Below are 14,144 nucleotides of genomic sequence, written 5' to 3' on the forward strand. Positions count from 1 at the left end.
CTGCTTGTCCAAAGTAATTTTAATAGGGCCTCCTGTCTTGGTCAAGTCTGTCATAAACATCTCCAGTTGTTTCTATGAAAAGGCTCCCAGATTTGAAAATCTAAGAATTATGTGGTCAGTGTGTCTATCCATCTTCTCTAATTTAGTCTACAAAGTCCAATATTTTAACATAATTATTTAGGACCAATTATATTGTTTTTCTCATAGTCACCTCCAGTAATTATGAAAAAGGCTTTAATATTTTATTCACAGTGGCACAGAGACTTTTCACAGCTGAAAGCATTTGCTTTCAAAGAAGATGGTATCATTGGATGGAATATTGAAATTCATAATTAAACACTGGATGTGTTCTTCAGTATGCCAGTGCATGGAGCAATAGAAAATGTGGGCCTCAGAAAAGTTCATGATATGCAAATGAACTCCAAGAAATCAAATACCACCGATTTCAATTCCCATCAGAGGTTCAATTAGCAATAGAATCCTTCTTTGCTTCCTGCCCTACACTGTCGTGTTGTTCTGGGCCGTGCACTGTTTAAACAGCTGCAGGGTTTTACCTTTGGGGTGACTAAATTGCTCTGGTGAGGTTGATCCCTGTATGGAGCTAAAACGAAGAGGAAATTTGATTCTCAGAATGACTTAGGAAACAGGGCTGGGTTATGATGTCTGTTTGGGAAGTTAAGACAGTCTAGATAATGTAAAGTCCTGATATAAGTTTTGTTCAGTAAACCAAGAGTCAGGCTTTCTTTTCTTCAGTACAAAAAATGAAAATGATTTTGTATGATATTCATTGAGTTTGTTTGTTTGGTTATTTAAGAAAGCAGTTTATGTGTACAATGCATCTTGATCTGTGGGAAGGGTAGGTTGGAGGTGATGGGTGAGAATGTTGAAAGAGGTGATATTGATGAAGATGCACTGTATTTGTAAACTGCTTTGTTGAAGTGGCAACTCATTTGTACAGCTACTTAAAGACAATGAAAACATTTTTCAAAAAAGAATGAAACTAGAATACACAAGGACACAGCAAATTTCTAAAAAGAAAAATTTCGACATGCGCATCCCAGCTCACACTGGTGTTTCTGCTTTGAGGATATCAGAAGGTTACTATTCACCGCTTTTCTTTATCTGCAGTTTCCCATTCTTCTTTTCTTTGTTTGCCTTTTATCTTTTACCTGTGCATAGCCTACAGTTTCAACTCAGAGTCTAGGCACTTTCCCTGAGGTCTTTCATCTAAGATCTGCCTCTACCACTGGAGCCACAATTCCACTTTCAACTTTTTGGTATTAAATGGAGGTAAGAGTCTTTCAGCTTTTTTTTTTAATCTAACTCTGCCTTTGTTCTCATATATGATTATTACTCACATTCTGTATATTTATGAGTGAGACCTGTTCCTCATGTCCCCTTAGTACAGTGGTTCTCAAATTTTATCATGTATTACGCAACGCCAGGAGGGCTATTCTACTGAAGCACCAATTACAAGGCTGTGCTTTCAGAATTATCTTTTCATTCCTTTCCCCATTCCCCTGGCACATATTTTTTTCAGGAAATTTTTTTACCATATTTTTGAATGTGCAGTTTTATTTTTCTGATCTTTATATATTTACTTGCATTTCTTTCTGTTTTTAATTTTCTGCCTATATTGAAGGTTGAAATCGGGGCTGTGATTTGTCCACAAGCCATCTAGAACCATCCCTCCTACAGTGTTTCTTTCTCTTTAGTGATGGCTTGTCTTCTTCAAAAATTTTTTGCAAGGGGCATGTCTTTCAAGAGTATACATGAAATCTAAGCTGGTGGTCAGGCTTGTGATCTCCATTTGGGAGGCTAAGCTTGTTTAGATCATGGTTTGAGGCCAGTCCAGGCAGAAAAAGGTCTGGGAGAACCCCTGGTCAATTAAAAAAAAATAAAAGGATGCCAGGCTGCAGCTGCTACCTTAGCTACTTGGAAGCTTAATATAGGTGGGTTGCTTCCAGGCATATGCTTGGGCAGAAAATAAGACTACTGGTAAAATAATGCGCAAAAAGTCGGGGCTAGAGGTATGACTCAATGGTAAAAAGCACTTGCTTAGGAACCGCAAGATCCTGAGTTCAAACCCCAATACTGCCCCAAACAAGAACACCCAGAGATAAATACATAAAGAGATAAATGCATAAATTCAAAGCCAAGGCTGGGAAAACTGTAGAAGAGAAAAGTAGAAAATTTAGAGGAAAGGAAGTGCTTACTGTAACAAGTTAAATTGTCAGAGAGTTTTAATTAATAACTTTAACTCTGAGAATCTTCAACCTTGGGGCAAAGAAAGCTGTGTTGTTTTTTCCGTTGTCTTATTTCTCCCCCAGAAACTATACTTCTATTGAGAGGAAGACATCCTAGCTGTTTGTCCATCTAAACACAAAAGCCCAGTGGTTTGAGTGGCTCTTTGTTTAGTGGATTCTCCAGACACTAGAGGATGACATTTTAATGGCATTGTTAAGCAACTCTACTAGTTCATGTTTAGGAACCTTTTAAGGCCTTTTAAAGGCATGCATTAATGTAACTGAAGCCCAAGTATAACAAAGTACATGTCTTATCAGAAGCCGAGAAAATACGGTCTAGAGATGCAGCTTTTTGATAGAACATGATATAAAGTTTAAAAACATGAATGTTCACAGAAATACATGCATTTTATTTTTTGAAAACAATCTTTAGGATTGTTTCTCCTTTAAATGGCTTCTTCCTTTAAATGGCAATTCTTTTTAATAGCTTCTTTTGATAGAAGTTAGCTATCAAATAGTTTGAAATTATGTTTTTTGGCAAGGCACAACTCCTTGATGTTGATTAAGGACAGACGCTATTTTAAAAAAATCAACCATCTAAATAGAAGGGTTGAAAACTGCTTATGAAAACTAGACCAGAAATAAATAGTACTTCTTGAATACATGGCCCACCCAATCTCCTCATTGAGGTGGGCCAAGAATAGACAAGTCCAAGAGTTTATGAAGAAAGGCTTTGCGAGTCTTTTTAAAGCTTATGAATAAATGAACTATTATGTCTCCAAAAGTCCTTCACTGTACCATGTGATCGAGATGATTAAGACTGGAAAATTATCAAAGCATAAGTTACCAACCACCCACTATGTCTATAGAAAAAAAAATTCAACAAAGGCACTGATAGAACATCTGGTTTTAAGAAAGTAATTTTCTTGGTGAATCTGCCAAGATGAATTAGTTACAAATGTACATTTCACTAACCAAATAAATTAATTAGCTTGTTACATGGTGGTGACATAATCAATTCCATTTTGAGAGATAACTGACTCACATAAATACTTTTTGTTTTAAAGTAAATGGTTTTATTTATTTATTTTCTTATTTATTGTCAAAGTGATGTACAGAGAGGTTACAGTTTCATACGTTAGGCCTTGGGTACATTTCTTGTACTGCTTGTTACCTCCTCCCTCATTCCCCCCTCCCCCTCCCCCTCCCCCTTTCCCTCTCCCTGCATGAGTTGTTCAGTTGGTTTACACCAAATGGTTTTGCAAGTATTGCTTTTATAGTCATTTATCCTTTTATCCTTTGTCTCTCGATTCTGATATTCCCTTTCACTTTCCTAGTTCTTATACCAGTATCTACAGTTTCCAATGTACTCAGATAAGAAACTGTGATAGTGGGGGTACAACCACAGGAAGGGGATACAAGAGGATCATCAATAGAAGCCACGGTTTCACGTGGCATGTTGAAAGTAATTACAACAGTGATATAACAATTTTTTTGTTGTTGTTGTGTTTTGGCCAGTCCTGGGCCTTGGACTCAGGGACTGAGCACTGTCCCTGGCTTCTTCCCGCTCAAGGCTAGCACTCTGGCACCTGAGCCACAGGGCCCCTTCAGGCCGTTTTCCATATATGTGGTGCAGGGGAATCGAACCGAGAGCTTCATGTGTAGGAGGCAAGCACTCTTGCCACTAGGCCATGTTCCCAGCCCGTGATATAACAGTTGTTTCCATAAAATGGAGTTCATTTCACTTAGCATCATCTTATGCATTCATAAGGGCATAGCTATTAGGCTCTTGTGATCCTCTGCTGTGACTAGCCTAAACCTGTGCTAATTATTCCCTATGAGGGAGTCCATGTTTCTTGGGTCTGGCTCACTTCACTTAGTATAATTTTTTTCCAAGTCCAGCACATATACTAAAGCAAATGATTTTAAATAATCCTTTCTGATAGTAGCATTCCTGTTGAGAACCCTGGTAGTTTCTCACATATAGTCATGTCATAATTGTATGGAAGGAATGTTTTCAGTATTGATATACTTATGCTAATCAAACAAATAAGTAGGCTATGCAAAAAGGAAGTAAATAGGATACATACACAGACATCTTTGTGTTTTTTTAAGATTGTGATATGGTTAATTTACTTTGTAAACTCTTTTTCTAGTAGAGCTCTGTCTTTCTAGCAGGTTTTTGTTGCAGATACCAGTTCTAGAACATCATTAAAGCAAGACTGACCATTAAATTTAGGGGGGGAAGTCAGCCTAAATATTATCTGGACTAAATTAGTGACAAACAGACTTAGTCATGAATAATAGTAAAGTTTGTAACATTTGTTCTTAGAAGATAATTTGAAATATTTCAAATTATTTCTAATATAAAATATTGATTCAAGAAAATATAGTTTTAGTGATCAAAGAGAAAACTGGCATGGAGTTTGAGAGAGGATGGATTTTTTAATGATAACTAATTTTCAAAACAATGCAGCTCTTTTGCTGCAGTTCTATTATAAAATCTTAATATAAGATTTTAAGATCTTAATATAAGATAATATAAATCTTAATATAAGAAGGCTAATCTGTTAATGGGACAAAGAATTCTTGGTTGCAATGGAGTAAAAATAATTCTAAGTGACATTGTTTAAGGACTAGCATGCTTTCCCCTTATTTTTCATTTCACTTAATCAGTTAATGATAACCAAATGTCATTGGAACTTAGTATATATGTGACTTGCTTTGTAATAATTTTGCACAGAAGGAAATAAATCTTAGCACTTTTAGGAAGGTAACACAGAAAGACAACAAAAAGAACTGTGTCCAGCACTGAGAAAGGTGAATTTATTTTCAAAATAAGCATGAAGATGTAAGAGCTGAGAAATAATTTGATTCACTCAATGGAACAATTGTGAAAGACACAAATATCTTATATTCTTTGACTCCAAACACATCCTTTTGTGCCTATCCTTTGTATACATTTTACACGTACAACTGTTATGGTATGATAAAATATGAAACAAATTTTCTTTCTCTCATTTATTTATCTGTTCATTTATTTATCTGTCCATCTATCTATGTATCTATCTATGTATCTATCTGTCTATCTATTGTGCTATTTCTAGGGCTTGAACTCAGGACCTGGGTGCTGTCCCTGAATTATTTTGCTCAAGGTTAGTTCTTGAATGAAAGCTCCAATTCTGGCTTCTCTGGTGGTTAACTGGAGATAAGAATCTCATCGACTTTCCTTCCCTGACTAGCTTAGAACTGCGATCCTCAAATCTCAGCCTCCTATAAAGCTGGAATTACAGGTGTGAGACACCATGCAGTCAGGCATAAGTGTCTCCTGCTCCTCCTGAGGTAGGCTCAGTAGTGAATTTATCTTCAGTACTGTGTACTTCATGAGAATAAACTTTTTCTGCCTTTTAAAATGTGTTAGGTAAGCCTAAAGATATATATATATATATATATATATATATATATATATATATATGGATGGAACAACAAAGTTTCACATCAGCATTTTCCTCCAAAGTAATGCTTAATTAGACAAACAAATGACATGGTTAAATCTTTCTGCTTTTTAGATCTCAGTGGATCTGCCAAGTCGGCAGATTTGCGAAATAGATTAGATTATTAATTCTTTATCCAAGTCCCTTTATTCCCTCTTCCTCACTTATATGAATGTTCTTTACATAGAAAACATTTATTTGATGACCTCTGGACACATGGACTTAGGAACTACCCTAATGTCTTCGAGCTTGTATCTTGGGATGTGCCTTTTCCCTATCATGTCTCTAAGATTTACATATTAGAGCATAATCCAGTATACCATTATATTCTTACTTCCTTGAACTGACCCAAATGTTGTGGAGGAGATTAAATATTTTTATTTGATATCCAGTTACTATTTAGTGTTCTGAATGACATTTCTCCCAGAACTTGCTGGCTTCTATGATTAACCACTCATTATAAGAATGTAGACCTCACATTGCATCCTATTTTTTATGTAAGGGAATAGTATTGCTTTTATTTAAAAGTAAATGGATGGATTACTTTCATATGATCAAAGAGTATGTGGTGGACTTTATATGTTCATTGTAGCACAATTTACTATCGCTAAAATATGGAAACAACCCAGATGTCCTCAGTAGATAAATGGATCAAGAAAATATGGTACATATACACAATGGAATTCTATGCTTCTATCAGAAAGAATGACATTGCCTCATTGATAAGGAAATGAAAGACTTGGAAAAAAAATCAGACTAAGTGAAGTGAACCAGACTCAAAGAAACATAGACTGTATGGTTTCCCTCATTGATAATAATTAGTACATGTCTAGGATAGTCCTAGCAGAAGATCACAATAGTTCAATAGCAATATACATATGAACACATAAGATGATGCTAATCGAAATGAACTCCAGGCTATGGAAATAAGTGGTTTATTGTTGTTGTTATTTTCAATGTACCATGTGAAATTATGCCTTTTTCTTTCATCTTTCTTCCCCATCGGTTTATCCTTGATGTGACTGTAACTGACTTTGGTACCTTGGGTATTGTATATACATTTATTGGAATGTGGGAAGAGAAGACAAACTTCAGAACTGAGAGAGAAAGGGTAAAAGGCAAGCCAGTGCAACAATGATACTTGCAAGACAGTATGCTGTAAATCAACTGTACAACTCGGGGCAGGAGGAGGAAATATGATGATGGGGGAAGTGGGAGAAGAATGAGGAAGTAACAAGTTTGCTATGAACTCTCTGCCTTACATATGAAACTGTAACTCCTCTGTACATCATATTGACAATAAATAAATAAATAATTTTTAAATGACCTAGGATATTTCAGTTTCAAATAAATATTTCTTATTGGTATATTGACAAATAAAGTTCACCATTGGAATGAGAAATTTTTAGTAACTTTTGCCATTGTAAAAAGACACACCTGTATTTCAGAGCAATTGTAATGAAGGTTAATCCTGTTTCATATCCTAAATTCATCAGTGAAAGTAATGTAAATAAGTCATGACTTCTATGTTGGTAACTGTGTGCCAGCATTATTTAGACCTCAATATAAGTAAGGGCAAAGCTGCATACACATTTTATTTAGAACAAGCAGACAATTGTATTAGAAAGAACAATGTAAGTTCAGAACATAGTATTTCTTAATAGACAACATGGATTACTAGTAAAAAGAAAGGACTCTATTCAAATTAGATTTTAATGTAACTGCTCTACTGAACTTCAAAAATACAGTTCTGATATCTGTTTCCCTCTACATCAAGATTATAGATAAACTGAGATCTTTGTGAATATTTCCATCTTCTTGAATAGAATTATATACATACTCCTGACACCTATATTATAACTTTGATAATAAATAACTGTGGGGCGCACCGACTGGCCCCGCCTGTCCGCACCCTGGAGGTGTGTGGTTGTTGAGCCTCGGGAGTGAGGCCCTGAAGAGCCCCGCCTGCCTCAGTCCCTGGGGGCGTGCTTGCTTGCACCGCCTCCGGAAGAGGGATCCCGGTTAGCCACGCCTGCCTTCCGGGTCTGGAACTGGAAAGGCGGCTCTAGCTGGCCACGCCTCCCAGCCTTAAGACCATGTGCAGCAAGATGGCTGCCAGCAGTAACCTGGGGGTGGTCCTGCTAGTACTTAGGCCACCCCTTAGGGAGGTCCCATGGCCTTCCGCCCTTGACTGACAGCTTGCACCGCCAATCATCGCCCCTGGCTAGGTATGTTACACCCTCCTCTTCCTGCTGCCATAGCCCATACTTAAGATTGGATCTGCCCCACTAAAACTGAGAGCAGTCTTGAACCTCTCCCGAGTCGTCTGATTGTCCAACTGCCGGTGAAAGGTTGGGTTGGGCTGGGTGCGGGCGACTCGCGGCTGGTTACCTATTCTGGGTTCACACTCAGCAGGGTGCGCTTCCTTGCCTCTCTGGCTGGTTAGGAGAGCACCCAGGGTGCAGGGACCCCTGCAAATAACTATTAATCTTCTGTAGTAGAGCACTTGCCTATTGTGTGAAGTCTTGGCTTTGATCTCTCACACACAATTACATAGATCTCTCATATATACATATATATTACATATATGTAAATTATATAATATAATGAAATATTTCTTTCAACTCAGTAGCTGATCACTGAGTTCCTTCAGTGTTCCAGTTAACATTATCAGTGTCTAAATTATATATATTAACAATACCTGACATTTGGTAAAAAGAAAAACCCAAAACGTATTAAAAATTAATTACTAATTATAAAACTATATGAACTGTATTGATGGCATAAAGACATTTCTAGAGAAGGAGGAAGAACTGATTCATTTCCTTAGATAGAATATTCAGGTTTTAATTCTCAAAGAACACAATATGTGAGTTTCACTTGTTTTGAATAGCGCATTTTTTTGGTAGAAGAACAAGTATAAAGCCTTTCTAAGCAGTAAAACAAGTGAAAAACTATGAAAACATCAAACCACTCACCTTTTGCAGGTGATACGAAGCATCTCAGTAGGGGTAGCCTGTAGTAACTGAGGAATGGCACACACTGAGAAACACCACTAACGGGGTTTTTAAACTAATCCAGCATAGACTTTGTGGATCCCCTAAAGATTTTCATTAAGATAATGAAATGACTAGACTGTGTTTTACAGACCTTGTTAGGCAATCTGGATGTCAGTTTAAAGAAGAAGCTATTGGGGAAATTGAAATCCAGTGAAATGAGTTGTTTTCACCAAAATGATCAAATAAGTCAGAAAATAGTCCTTTTTGCTCCAGTTAAGCACAAAATTGCAGGTGGATACATTTGTGTAGATTTATATGGTGACTGGAGAGATGACTGGGTTAGAGCCAGTTCTTGTTTCATCTCTTCAGATTTCATGCCCATGCAGTAAGAAGAATGGCACTTTCCCTCTATCTGTCTCCTGTCCGTGGAATGGCTCCTGGCACTATTTATCAGAGGCTTTAAAGTCTTTGAAAGGGGAATGCCATAAAGTTCCCAGAGTGTTTGCGTCCTTTTTGATCAGAAGCTTGCCATATTTGTCTTATTTAACCTACTTTTGAATGTGGACCTCTACAAGATACCAGCTGTTGACTCATATTTCACAGACATTTTTCTCCTGGAGTGAATCTGATGGATAATTCCCAGGACCAAGTGTAGCAGAAAAAATGTTGCCTATTGGTCATATTTCTTGGCTGCTGATGGGAACCCCTACCCTGTAGTGACAAATCCATTGGGAAATTCTTGGCTCTTAATATTGCTTTTACCACTAATATATAAGTTGTGCCACCTTTCTGGACAGTATTTAGCTTTGATTCCCTTGCAGAATGCTTTAGGACCATATTTGCTTTGAAGACCCCCATTATTCATAGATTTTTTTGCTCACATGCTACCATGGGCATCTTATTTTCTAAAGCTGCTATTAATGAAGATGTGTTTCTGGGTCCATCTGAATGTTCTGGCTTTAAAATGAAGCAGATCACAGACAGTTCTGGCCTCTTAAAGCAAGTGAGGCATCTTTGATTTGCTTGAAGGAAAAACTGGAGAAAATCAAGAGGGCATGGGTCTGTTTTTAATGTGACAACACTTTGGCTAGAGTTTCTTCCTTTCCATTTTCTGACTCTCATAAAAATATCTTTCCCTTTAATATGCAAGGTTTGAAGAAACTAGCATGAAATGTTTTAGTCAGTCTCTTTTGCTCTGTAGCAATGACTTGTTATTTCAAGTTGATTGTAAGTAATTTAAAAACTCCAGAAATGAGGTATGACTTTTAGTTTATAGGTCATTCAGAAGTTCAAGGTTTTCTTAAACATTATGAGTTGGAGGCTATAAATGAACACGTGTTGCTTTAAATTAAGACTTTTAAGCTTTAAGCAATTTGAGTGTACGTTGTCATTCAACTCTATACCTCAACAAATGTCTAACTCTTTAGAAATGAAATGGGAAAGAGATCTTTAGGATTAAGGACTTAAGTAATTTGTAGAGAGTTTGCCTAGCATCTACAAGGCCTACAAGCATTGCAGCATTGAGAAACAAGAAATCTTAATCTGTTCACATGTCTATACATAGGTAGTTATATGCACATAGTTCTTACGGTCATTTTCAAAGGTTGCCAATTTCTTAGAGATAGTTCCCCATTATAAACTCAAACTTTGGGTAAGGAGTCACTGTACAGCATAAATACTTTAAATAAATGCCAGCTAAATAAACACTAATACTAATATTAAATACTACTACTATGTATTCAATTTGTTAGTTTGACAAGCATTTTTAGCCTTTACTTTCTATACTTAATAAATGTAAGGTTACTTAGACAGTTAAGAAAACTCTTGAAAATTTCATTAAGTAATTTATAAGACTTATTTTTAAATTGTTGAAAATTACATACATTTATCACATACTATAGAGTATTTTGAAGTGCATATACACTAAGGAATGGCTAAGTTGAGCTAGTTTCCATATGCATTACCTCATATATTGATTAAATGATTATTTTTGTGTGTGTCCAGCCCTGGGGCTTGAACCCAGGGTCTTGGTCCTGTCCCTGAGCTTTTCACTCAAGACTAGAGTTCCATCATTTGAGCCATGGCTCTACTTCTAGCTTTTTTTAGTAACTAATTAGAGATAAGACTTTCCACCCAGGCTGGCTTTGAACCATGATCTTTATATCTCAGTTTCCTGAACAGCTAGGATTACAGGTGTGAGCACTGACTCGTAGCTTAAATAATTTTTCACACAACACAGTAAATATTATACAAAATTACATGAAAATCCAAGTTATGCTGGCATGTATTAAATCATATTTCATGGAAAATGGGTAGCTGTGTAAACATTTGTTTCAGAATGTTTAATTAACAGTAGCTATTCAGTGTAATTTTCAGGGCTTAATATTAGTGGAGCTCTTTCAAAATTACAATTATTTTTAAAATTGTCTTTTTCATCTCCAGCTCCCCTCAGGATATATTGTAACTAAAACGCCTTCAAAATTAGGAATGTTGTTTCTTTTTCAAAAAAGGACCTTGTCCTTTCTAGCTCTAGCTTCCTATAGAGATTTTCATGTTGGAAATGAAAATGGCTCTTCCCACAAGCTCTGGCCCTTGGAAGGAAAGATTTATATTCCTGACTCAGTAATTGGGCTTTTCAGCTAAGTCTACTTGTGCATATGTCTAGTCTTTGGTTTTATCCTTTTTATAAATTACAATACTACTGTGGGGAAGTAACAGACAAAATACAAATGGATCTCCCCTCCGTTTGGGCCTAAATTGATAAATAAATTTGCTTTGTATTTTGTATATACGATGCCACACTTCCGGGGGCCCTAGACTGAAGGGCAGATCAGAAAAAGTCTTTGCAGCTACAAACCCAGCTTTGTTCTGCATTGGGACTTTTCTGTCCTTTCTCTTTGTACCAGCATCCATGGCCTTTTGCCACTGTGGTAAAATGGAAAAAATAAATACTTTGGAAATTGTGGCTCCAAAGTTTGTTCCTCTGGTGACTTCTCAATGGTGTACATTCCAGGCTGGTTTTTTTTTTTTTTTTAATTTTTCTTGTCACATGTGAGTTTCTCATGAGACAATTAGTCCTTCCTTTGAGCCACTGAGGGCGCTTGTTTCTATTAGCATTATTAATTGAATAAAGGGCTTTATTATGATATTTACATATATACATATCATAAATATTTTGCTCACATTTTCCCCTTGTATTATTCTTTCTTATCCTTCTTCACCCCTTTTACAGTTTCTTATGGGCGTCATTATGCATTTATTTGTTAATGGCACATTAAGCCTAGATTAAGGCAACCTCAAGAAGTTTGTGTAAGTCCTTTGTTTCACAACAGACAGATTTGGGGGTAAGAATTCAAGATAATGAGGCAAAGCCCTGTCACTGGCCCCATTTTGTCCTCTTTACCCCCCTTTTGAGGTACTCTCTTCTGTAGGTACCTTTGGTTCCAGGAACATTAGTTCTGATTAATAAACATTTTTTCAGGGTCTAAAGAGCAGCAAGGAGCTCCACAGACCTTATCACCCTATAATAAAAATATTCCCCAAATTGGGAACAGTTAGCCCATGATGGAAATTGAGACTGCACACCAGAGTAGAAGTAATCATCTCATTCAGACCAGATTGCTCCCTTCCAGTGGTGATAGTGATAGTAAAGTCTAGAAAGCTACCTCACAGAACCAGAGCTCAGATAGGATCAACCAGACCACTGGCCTGATCAATCTTACCTCCTCCACCTGCTATACACAAAATCTATATCTTTATTTCCCTTTCCTAAAATCTTGGGGGTCCTATTAGGTCCTCAAAGATAGATCTGGAGTCACTGAACTCCTTTTTCTAGTCTTCCCTGTATAATCAAATTGATTAGAGTTTCTTTCTGTGCCCTTCACCACTGAATGTCTCTTTGCTGGCATGATGGGATTGGCATGCTGAGTGTCTAGTCAGATCATATTCCTGAGCCTTCAATTTTGCTTAAACCTTTTAACACAAATACAGCAAATTCAAGTGTATACTTGAGTTTCCAACTTCTTAACTTGTACAAGATCTTTATACTGCAGCATTCATCTGACATATATATGAACATTAAAGATATAGACTCCACAGAAAACATTAAAGATATAGATTCCACAGGAATGACTGAGCAATTTTTTCTACAATGGCTGAAAATGAAAGGTAAACATGCTCATATGTGACTCCTGTATAGACAATAGCCCTGACTGCATTTACAAGTGTTCTTTTCTGAATAATTGTGGATTGTCAAAGTTGAAATGACAAGAGCATTTTGAAATGTTATGAACTGCTGCAGATTGGAAGTGGGAAATGCAGGCACTGAATCTCTGAGAGAGAAATGATTCAAATGCAGGGACTGCTGTTATGAATTCTCTCTGAATCCTCCATTTACAACTCCCAAAAGAAGATATGGAATGTTCAAAGGGACAGTAGATCAATTCAAAGTTGCTAATAAAAATCAGTGCACTTTTTTTTAAGTCTTCACATAAAGTTGTTGAAAAAGTGTCACTGATCATCCTCTTGGAGAAGGCTGCTGGATATGTATCTCTGTGGTATACAAGACTACCTTGAAAGCTATGACTACTACATTTACTCATCAACTAAAGTCATTCACACAATGGCTAAGAATACAAGACTAATATGCAACTTTTCTCAGGAACAATGACTAACAATTACAGGATATAAATGGACGAGGGCCAGGGGTGATAATACAGGAACTTAAAATCCCTTGTAAGCATCCATTTATAGCATCCTGCTATCCTCTGCCTTTCAGCACACGCCTGCTACTGGTGAATGGAAACATGGGTCACTTCCTCCAAAACAATTCCATTCAGTGCAATCACCAAGAAAACCTCTTTCATGCAGATCCCCACTTCCTTCCCTCAGATGTCCAGACCTTTCAAGCTCAGCAAGTCACACAGCATTTCTGTGCATTGTTACCTCCTCCTCAGCTCTGCTGTAGGGAAACACTTCAAACAATCTGTTCTGAAAGGGCCTAAAACTGGCAGGGGGTGGGGGCTGAGGGAAGGAAGGGAAATCAAGTCAATACTTGCCAAACAATGGGAGAAAATGTGTGTGGGGGAGGGGCTAGTGCCAGTAGTGTAAAAAGAAGTCATTTTTTACTGAGCTAAATGAAATGGTATCTGAAAGAAATATGTCATTCATTTTAAAGAGTGTGACTTGATACAGAAATTATTTGATTGCTTTAAATTTGTGAAAATGCATAATTTCAAAAATGGAGTCCAGAGAAGAGTTTGGGGATATAAAAGGGAAACATGGAAGCATGTGAAAATTACCTAAATCTCCCTAAGGTTTTCAGAGGCTGTGGAATTGGACATGGGACTGCTATGTAGCTGCATCCATTCCACCATACAAATCAATGCATAAAGTTTCTTGCAGTG

This window comes from Perognathus longimembris, chromosome 24 (assembly GCF_023159225.1).
Source record: "Perognathus longimembris pacificus isolate PPM17 chromosome 24, ASM2315922v1, whole genome shotgun sequence".
NCBI classification, from domain to species: Eukaryota; Metazoa; Chordata; class Mammalia; order Rodentia; family Heteromyidae; genus Perognathus; species Perognathus longimembris.